The sequence below is a fragment of the Lathyrus oleraceus genome, chromosome 6 (genome assembly GCF_024323335.1).
Source record: "Lathyrus oleraceus cultivar Zhongwan6 chromosome 6, CAAS_Psat_ZW6_1.0, whole genome shotgun sequence".
In the NCBI taxonomy this organism is placed as follows: Eukaryota; Viridiplantae; Streptophyta; class Magnoliopsida; order Fabales; family Fabaceae; genus Lathyrus; species Lathyrus oleraceus.
The window spans coordinates 489,710,587-489,720,689 of record NC_066584.1 but is presented as its reverse complement, the minus strand read 5'-3'; the positions used below and the strand labels follow the sequence as shown (position 1 = coordinate 489,720,689).

Below are 10,103 nucleotides of genomic sequence, written 5' to 3'. Positions count from 1 at the left end.
TCAAAATTGGCAATGAGTGATGCATGTGTGCATGGGCGTGTACAGGCCCACAAGATCATTCAATTTGATCAATAATTAAGTGTGAACAAGTCTGAAATCAAATTGGAGTGCTGGGCAATTGTACATGGAAGCATGAAGTTTGATCTTTGCCAATTCATAATGCAATGTTCCAGCCATGCGCAGCCCTAGCAAATCTTGTCCAAAATGGATAAAATTGGACTTTTTGGAAAGGTTAGATCAAGAGGAACAACTTTGATGTTCAACCCTTTTTCAATTCGAGCTTGTATAATGATGAATCTTGGGGTGGAAGTTTGGAAATTTCAACAAGTTAATTTTTTTTCTAAATGTCAAGCCATATATCTCAATATTCCACCGTGCTTAACTTTTTATGTGACCTTCGAATGAGAAAAGTGTCTTCATAAAACTTGTATCTATTTCAAATACATTCAACATGGTCACCAATTTCATGTCATTTAGATTTGGAATGATAGATTTATGCATTTTTGAAGTTTGGAAAAATGACATGCTCAATGGTATAGGTCAAAAGAGACCTATAATGTATCCTCATATCACATGCTCATAAAAGTTTAAACTCCTTTCACTCCAAACATCAAAGTTGCAGTAGACATCTTGAATTTGATTGTGAAACTTGAAAATCTTTCATCTCATAAAAATTGAGCAAGTTATGGCCTTGGGAAGTTGACTTTCAAATTAGGGTTTAGACAAAATGACCTATAATGTTTCAACATAAAAAATGATTTTCCAAGCAAAACTAGCTCTATGGTGAAAATGGTAGGAGATAGGGTCTAGGGAGAGTAACGTTCCTCTTGGAATCATTTTCATATGGTGAAAATGGTAGGAGATAGGGTCTAGCGACACCCAATCTTGATCAAATGAATTCATTTGGCCAACCACCATCAACCAACTTGCTAACCTTCAATTCTCTTGACTTTCATGGCTCATGGTAGATAATATATGCATAATATGATGAATTTTGAAGTGTCCTTTGAGAAATTTGATCAATTGGTGAGATAGCTTGTTGGAGAAGTTACTCAAGATACCCAATCAAACTAGGGTTTCCAAGGCAAATCACCTTCAAACTTTTGAAGAAAACTTGATCAATATAAGATGTAGGAATCAAAGGAACTCATATATGATAATATACAAGTAAAATGAGTTAAGCAAATGCAAAGACATATTTTTGGTATTTTGGTTAGTAAAATGATAATATACAAGTATGATACAATCACAAAGTGATTGGTCATCTCTCCCAAAATAAACCCAATGAAAAAGGGGTAAGGAGGATGCCAAGGTATGATCCCAATGCTAATTCTTATGACGAAATTGCATGAGGGATCTTAGGGTCAAAATTAGGGTCTTACAGGTACGTAGGCACAAGTCTGAAGGTCTTGTTAAACACAAAAAGATAATTAATGAATTCTTTTCTCATCCCTCCATTCTGTTTATTGCTAACATAATCTTATACCAAAAACATATGCACACAAGAAAGGGCTCCCTAGGAGTACCTAGGACACTTTGGATGATAACACCTTCCCTTTGTGTAACCAACCCCCTAACTTGTAATCTCTGGCATTTTATTAGTTTTGATTTGAAAACTTCTTATCTTTAGGTTTTGTTCGTACTTTTCCCTTTTCCCTTGGAAACAATAAAAGCACAGTTGCGACTCTAGTTTAATTGACGTCTAGCTTATCCATAGCTTGATGGTCATGAATTTACCGCTACAGAAATTAAGTGGCGACTCTGCTGGGGAGTAGTGTCTAGTGGGTTTAGCCTACTTTTTGTGTGTATATATTTGTATATTTGATGTATGTATATTTGTTTGTGTGATATAATATGCTTGTTGTGCTTGGGGATCTCTGAGTGGTGAGACAAGTTCTAACCCGAACTTGAGTGCAATTAAGATAGGAGGTTGGTATAGTCATGTTCGACGTGTGTGGAGTAGTTCTTAACAAGTTGGCTTGAGACCCATCTACTCAGTGGAGGCCGTTTTGGAGTTATGAATGTCACACAAGTTATTTGTGGTTAGGCATTACTCTCTCTGATTTGGGGTCCCAGAAGCTGAGGACCGTAGAACATCTAACCCCTCTTGGCCTATTTAGGACGTAGTGCGGAGACTATTCAGGTGTAGACTTGATAAGATTTTTTATGCGATACTACACCCAAACGAGTTTCTCTTGAGAATATTATGGGTTGGTGGTTAAGTCATCCTAACAAACCCTTGATTCTGGGTTGATCCAATCAAGTCTTGTCAATATCAATGGAACTTGGGTGTCAATAAGGTGAAAATCATAATCCACCAAAATGGATGATTGATCTTGACAATGACTTGATTCATCCTTTGACCTTTGTTTGTTTGCCATGTGTGTGATCCTTTATTTGTGATTGTTGCATTCATGCATTCATGCTCATCATAACATTCATCACACCAGAAATGATTTCAAGGAACTGAGGTCTTATTTGCAAATATTTTCAGACCATTGATTATGGACGAAGGAACACTAAGAAGTACAATTTCAGATGTCCAGATTTAAAAGAGTTAAGGAAGCTATCATCCATTGTATTAGATCCCTTGGATTTCAAGAAACGTCATGGGAAGCTTCTGTCTGTGTTGTTTACTGATGTGGTTGAAGGACTTCTGAGTGTGTTGGTTCAATTTTATGATCCTCTCTACCATTGCTTCACTTTTCCTGATTATCAGCTAGTGCCTACGTTGGAGGAGTATGCCCATCTCTTGGGAATACCTGTTTCTAACAAAATGCAGTTTAGTGGATTGGAAGAAATTCCCATATCTCATATCATAGCTGAAGCTCTTCATCTGAAGAAGTCTGAGATAAAGGCTCATTGGGTGAAGAAAGGAGGATTGTTTGGATTGAATTCCGAGTTCCTCATAAAGGAAGCTACCGCCTTTGCCAAGCCGGTAGTGTGGATGCTTTTGAAGCTATCTTTGTGTTGCTCATCTATGGATTAACTTTGTTACCTAACATTGACGGTTTTGTTGATGTTAACACCATTAGAATTTTCTTGATTGGGAATCTTGTGCCTACTCTATTAGGAGATATGTACTTATCCTTACATCTAAGGAATTCTAAGGGTGGTGGAACTACCGTCTGTTGCACTCCTTTTCTGTACAAGTGGTTTACTTCGCACTTGCCTCAGACACATGCTTTTGTGGAGAACAAACAATGTCAACGGTGGTCTCAGAGAGTTATGTCTCTCATTAATGATGATATAGTTTGGTAAGATTCTTTATTAAGTAACTTGGAGATTATTGATAGCTGTGGTGAATTCTCTAATGCGCCTCTCATTGGTACACAAGGAGGAATCAACTACAACCCTGCGATGGCTCGTCGTCAAATTGGGTTCCCCTTGAGAGACCAACTTAATAACACTCTATTAAAAGGTCTTTTCTATCAAGAGGGTAATGTACATAGGAAAGGAAGATCCGTGAAATTGTGTAGATTTGGAAGTTTACACTCTTTGGGTGAAGAAGAGAGATCTTGAATTAAAGATGCCTTATGCTTGTGAGAGACCTATGTCTATGGTTGTGGATGAGCCTTTAACTCTCTCTAACCAAGATGTAGAAGAGTTGGAAGATGCACTCGACAAGATGAAGCGAGATAAGGATATGTGGGAAGAAAATTTCCATGCTTTGAGCAGAAAGCATGAGGAGTTGCAGCTTAAGTCTAAGGACAAAGATGCACTTATTGAGCTTTTTAAAGACCGAGTAGTGAAGAGACAGAGAGAGACAGAGGTGTCATCTTCCTTTAGTATGCCTCGGCCTTCCATTGCTTGGAAGAAGATTGTTGATCAGCTTGTCCTCGAGAAGACTCAGATGAAGACTTCTTTTGAGTCCGAGATTCGATGCATCCGAAGGAAGTACGCGCCTGCAGCCCGATCTTCTGACATTGTTGTTAGGGATCCTTAGGATGATTAGTCTCCTTTTCTCTTGTACTTTGTATTTTTGGTTTCTGAAATTGTACTAAGTGTAATCCTTCCAATTATATAAATAAAAGAGATTGTTATGGTCAATCAAATTGTGCAATTGTTATTATATATATGTTTGCAAATAAATAAGTAAGTTCCTTGAAAATTTAAACAATCAAGCATTGCATTTCACGCATCATTTTCATAAGCAGGTTTCTCTTTCGCCAGATGTCTTATTGGTTCTTCTTCTGTGCTTCAGCCAAGCTGACTTATCGATACAATACCCGCGCCAATCATCCCAGGCTCATGGAACATCTAGAGCAAGAGAATAGAGACTTGAAGGACGAGATTTCCCGTCTGAATGCCATGATGGAGTCGGTCCTAGCTGCTCAAAGTCAATCTTCTCCAACGCCTGCAACTCCTCTTCCTCAGAGGACAGTCATATCAGAGGTCGTTTCGTCAACCGTGCTTGCCACTCATTTCGCTCCTGCCATGCTTGCCGGATTCCCGTGGGGAATGCCGCCCAACTTTGTACCTGAAGGTTTTATGCCTACTTTTTCTTCCATGCTGACATCTAGCCCGATCATGTCTACGCCACCATAGATTGTTCACACTCTGCCTCGTGTTGAGGACACCATTTATCATTCCGAGCCGTCTGAGGGCCCTGATGTTTATGAAGATGGATGAAATGAAAGACCAATTCCTTGAGTTGCGAAAGGAATTGAAGACCCTGAGGGGAAAATATTTGTTTGGTAAAAGTGCTGCAAAACTTTGCTTGGTTCCTAAGGTCAAGATCCTGATGAAGTTCAAAGTCCTTGACTTTGAAAAGTATAAGGGAAATACTTGGCCACTCAGTCATCTCGTCATGTATGCTAGAAAGATGTCGATGCAAACTGATAATGATCAGTTACTGATTCATTATTTCCAAGACAGTCTGACTGGTACAGCTTTAAGGTGGTACATGGGTTTGGATAGTGCGAGTGTTCGCACATTCAACTAATTTGGGTGAAGTATTCGTGAAGCAGTATAAATATAATGTAGATATGGTGCCAGATAGGGACCAAATTTGGTCGATGTCTTAGAAAGATAAGGAGACATTCAAAGAATATGCCCAGAGATGGAGAGAGCTAGCTGCTCAGATTACCCCTCCTTTGGAAGAAAAGGAGATGACTAAGATTTTTCTAAAGACCCTGAGCTCATTTTATTATGAGCGCATGATTTCGAGTACCCCCAGTGATTTTAATGAAATGGTAAACATGGGGATGAGGTTAGAAGAAGGTGTCTGAGAGGGACGATTGTCTAAAGAGGAGGTTTCTTCTAGGAAGAAGTATGGTAGTGGGTTTACCAGAAAGAAAAAGGGAGAGACTAATACAATATCGATTGGGAGGCAGATGAGGCCTCATGTTAGAAGAAGTCAACAACCCCTTCAACACCATTATCAAGTATCATATGTTATTCCAGTATTTTCAAATAACCAATCAATGCCAGTTCAACAACAACGTCAACAACAACCACCGCAAATAACAAATACCTACAACAACAACAATACTAACAATCATCAACAACAACAAAACTTTGAGAGGAAGAAGGTCTCTTTTGACCTGATTCCTATGTCTTATGCTGAATTTTATCCATCTTTGGTTCTCAAGAACCTTTTGCAACCGAGAAATCCTCCGCAAATTCCAGAACCACTTCCATGGTGGTACAAGCCAAAGCTTCACTGTGCCTTTCACCAAGGGGATCATGGCCATGATATTGTGAACTGTTACCCCTTGAAGTACGAAGTTCAGAAGCTGGTAAAGAGTGGGATGGTGTCCTTTAAGGACCGTGTGCCTAATGTAAAAGACAATCCACTACCTGCTCATGGTAACCTCTCTGTCAATATGGTAGATGGCTATCCTAGGGAGTTCAAAGTATTTGATGACCACTTTATTAGAAGGTCCTTAGTGACGATGCACAGGGATATCTGTATGGTGAGTAATTGTGAGCATGGTGATGATGGTTGTGTAATCTGTAGTGTTAATCCTCGAGGTTGTGTGGTTGTGAAGAGATACATCCAAAGGTTGATGGATAAAGGTATGATCCAGATTATTCAGTCTCGTCAATTGCCTGACGATGTGAATGTCATAGTGCTAGTATTCAAGACATCATAGAGATTGGTGATTCAGTTTGACAGTAATAATGTCAGAAATAGATCGGTATCGTCATTGGTTATATGGTTAGCGGGTCCAGTCCCGTATGCATCTGATAAGGTTGATCCGTACCAGTACAATGCTACTAAGCTAGAGAATGGTCAAGAGGTTCCTGATCACAATGAATCACATCGCGTTTTTGACTCGGATTGAACATGTTTATTAGGTCTTTATTATCATTTTGCTTGTGTTATGCTCTCTTTAATATTGTTTTCAAATATTTAGCTCTTTCGGGACCCTTTTAGAAGAAACGACGCAAAAAGATCAAAAATTAGGGTTTTTCGGCAAATATTGTACACATGGCGTTATGCATGGTGGCCGCTATAGGGGAATCCATGACTCATCAGCCCTCAACAAGGAGGTAACCGCCACGATCACATGAACTTTCCCATTTCCACACATGGCGGGCCCCATGAAGGGGTGGCGGGCGCCACCTTTGTTTTTCACGTTCCCACTAAGGAGAAGTTGGAGGGCACCATGGTCTTTGGAAACTGCTGAATTCCTCTATAAATAGGTCGTTCTAGTTCATTTCCAAATCATCCAACTTAGTTTGCAACACTAAGCCTATATTATCATCTGTAAAAGCGGTAATCCGTCACATCGAGGGGTTATCGCACCTTAGTGACATTGAGTTGGAGCACTTCGATTTTGCTGTCGTCTTTATCTTCAGAGTCGAAGGTTTATTTTCCTTGTACCAGATTTAAAGCCTCCGTTTGGAGCAGGTTCTTATTGAATCACTTTTTATTTATTTTATTTGTCATGCTTAACTTTATTTAATTTCTTGATCTGCTATACTTTATTTAATTTCTTGTCATGCTTTGCTTTACTTAATTTCTCGCCACGCTTTACTTTATTTAATTTCCTGCCACGCTTTACTTTATTTAATTCCTGTCATTGTCTTTACTTTATTTAAATTTCTCGCCATTATCTTTATTGCTCGTTTTAATTACTTTATATGCTTTACTTGTTCTTTACGCCTTACATTCTAAAATAAGTTTTCATCTTTATCAATATCGTTGTGTTTGTTTGTATTACCATGTCTGGCTAAATCTTTTAAAGGTTAGAGTGTAATGATCGCAGTTAAAGAGATGTTTCATATATTGAATCTGTAGAAATGCTTTAAAGGCTGTTTTGATTTTTAATTCGAATTTTCTGAAACAAACTTGGTTAGTTTTAACTACTTAAGGAGTGCGAAAGCACCCTGACTTAGTTAACTAGGATTTTTATCACTTTAAGGAAAAACAATTTTTGAAACTGTTTTCGGACGCGTTGATAGATTTAAAATCAAGAAACTCCTTGGGTAAACTTTCCAAATCAAAATCACTTTTGAACTAAGTTTACGAGTCTTATTTCTTAAAAATAAGTTTACTACTTTAGCGTTCTGCACACCTTTTATAAGCGACAATAAAAGGCCTTAATTTAAGGGTAAACTCGGTTCTGAATACGGGAAAGCGACAATTCCTGTTAAATGGGTTCTTTTCAAGAGTAGAAAATATTTCCCCATAAGTAGTTCTATTTAGACAATCGAAACATTGTTTAACTAACGTGAAATACATTCAAACCTGTCTTTACCTGCACTGTATTTATTTTCTTTATTTACTGTTATTTTTGCAACATCAATATCTCTTTTATACCGTCTTAGATAAACATCGTAACGATAGTAATCGATAGATTGACGATTTGGTCTCTGTGGAACGATATTCTTTTATATTACTCTGATGCGATTCGTGCACTTGCGAATACAGCGATCAAGTTTTTGGCGCAGTCGCCGGGGACCAACTTCGTCAAATTTCGTACCCTGTTGTTACACCGTCTAGACTAAGGCATTATTAGCCGGTAAATGCGATGAACCCGTAGTACCAAAAATTTAGTATATCCTTTAGCGGAACCCGAACGTTACACTCGTACATGCCTCTTACTCATCCGAATTCAGAAAAGCTATGGCCGAGAATCGCTACCGGAGACCTCTTAAGGAATTTGCCCAACCCTCTGAAGAGGAACCTAGTTCGAGTATAGTAAACCCCCTCATTCCTGCCAACAATTTCGAACTAAAACCATCTTTACTGCAATTAGTGAAACAGAACCAATTTGCTGGTCTCGCTACTGAGAACCCAAATCAACATTTAAATTTTTTTATTCAATTGGCCGACACTTTTAAATCCAACGGTGCTACACCTGATGCGATCCGTTTAAGATTATTTCCTTTCTCCCTCAGGGATAGAGCATGTTCATGGTTGGATTCACTTCCACCTAATCCAATATCTACCTGGGAAGACCTTAGGAGAGTATTCCTTGCTAGATATTTTCTCCCTAGTAAGACTGCTGTTCTTCGAAACCAAATAACTAGATTTACTCAAAACCAAGGAGAATCACTTTTTGAAGCTTGGGAGAGATATAAAGAGCTATTAAGAGTCTGCCAACACCATGGCCTAGAACAATGGTTGATCGTTCATACCTTCTACAATGGACTCCATTATAACACAAAGATGAGCATCGACGCTGCCGCTGGTGGCGCGTTGATGAACAAACCTTACCCTGAAGCTTGTGACCTAATTGAGGATATGACCCAAAACCATTACCAATGGGGAACTAAACGAGCATCAATAGAGAAAAAGGAGACCGAAGGTGGAATACATGAGAAAAGCTCTATGGATATGATGCAGGAGAAAATGGACGCTTTAGCCCTTAAGGTCGAACATATGTCTACAAACACTAACACCGCAGCGGTAGTCCACACAGAGTGTGAACTTTGTTGATCTAAAGGACACGAATCAGTGGAATTTAACCTTTTAAACGACCTGAACACCGACCAAGTGAAGTACGCCCAAGGTAACCCACTCTTAAACACATAGAACCCTGGATGGAAGAATCACCCGAATTTCTCCTATTAAAACCAGAACCGTATCCAAAATTATGCACCTCAGAGACCACAAGGTTATTAAGCCCAAAAACCAAATCAACCTATACAAGTTGTGCCTCAGAAGCCTAACCTTGAGAAGATCATGGAGATCTTTATATCAGGTCAGTGTGAGCTTTCATAGAGTAAGGCGCTAGTGTGAGCTTAATGCCCTTAGCTGTGTGTAAAAGGTTAAACTTAGGAGAATTACAACAACTAAGATGTCCCTTCCATTAGCCGATAGGTCTGTTAAGTATCCTGTAAGCATTTTAGAAGACATCCCAGTTAGGATCGGTCAACCTTATATCCCAACAGACTTTGTGGTCATGGATATCAAGGAAGACGACGATATCCCTATCCTTTTAGGTAGTCAATTTCTATCGACAGCCGGAGCTATAATAGATGTTAAAAGAGGAAAATTAACTTTTGAAGTAGGGGATGAAAAGATAGAGTTCATTCTTTCAAAGTTCCTGATGGCACCCTTCATAGGAGACGCGTGTTACGCGATCGATATCATAGATGAATGCGTAAGGGAATTTGATCAAGTAGAACCTGTGATCGAACCATTTTCAAACCCGAATGAAAAGGATGACGAGCTAGAGGAAACAGAACCTCACACTAACGAGTGTTTGGATCTTACTCCGGACCTTTCACCAAATTCTCAAAATCTAGCTCAACAACTTAAGGAACTGCCCAAGAACCTAAGATATGAGTTTTTGGATAAAGAAAGGAACCGCCCAGTAATAGTTAGTGCCACCTTAAACCATGATGAGACAAACCAACTCTTGAATGTTTTACGAAGATACCCCTATGCCTTAGGATACAAAATCTCTGATTTAAAAGGTATAAGCCCATCCGTGTGTATGCAACGGATCTCGCTAGAGGAGGATTCAAAACCTTCCAGAGAACATCAGAGAAGATTCAACCCTGTAATGATTGAGGTGGTAAAGAAGGAAGTCCTTAAACTGCTGGAAGCTGGTATAATCTATCAGATTTCCAATAGTAAATGGGTAAGTCCTGTACATGTGGTACCCAAAAAGGGAGGCATCACAGTCGTGCAGAACGAGAAG

The 10,103-nt window shown here is 39.1% G+C and overlaps 1 non-coding gene across 1 annotated transcript; it reads right to left on the bottom strand.

Moving 5' to 3' along the window:
- Positions 1-8,461: 8,461 nt before the first annotated feature.
- LOC127098856 (small nucleolar RNA R71) lies at positions 8,462-8,568 on the bottom strand. The gene has a single exon (XR_007793541.1). It is a non-coding gene; the product is annotated as a small nucleolar RNA R71 (small nucleolar RNA).
- Between the last annotated feature and the right edge of the window lie 1,535 nt (positions 8,569-10,103).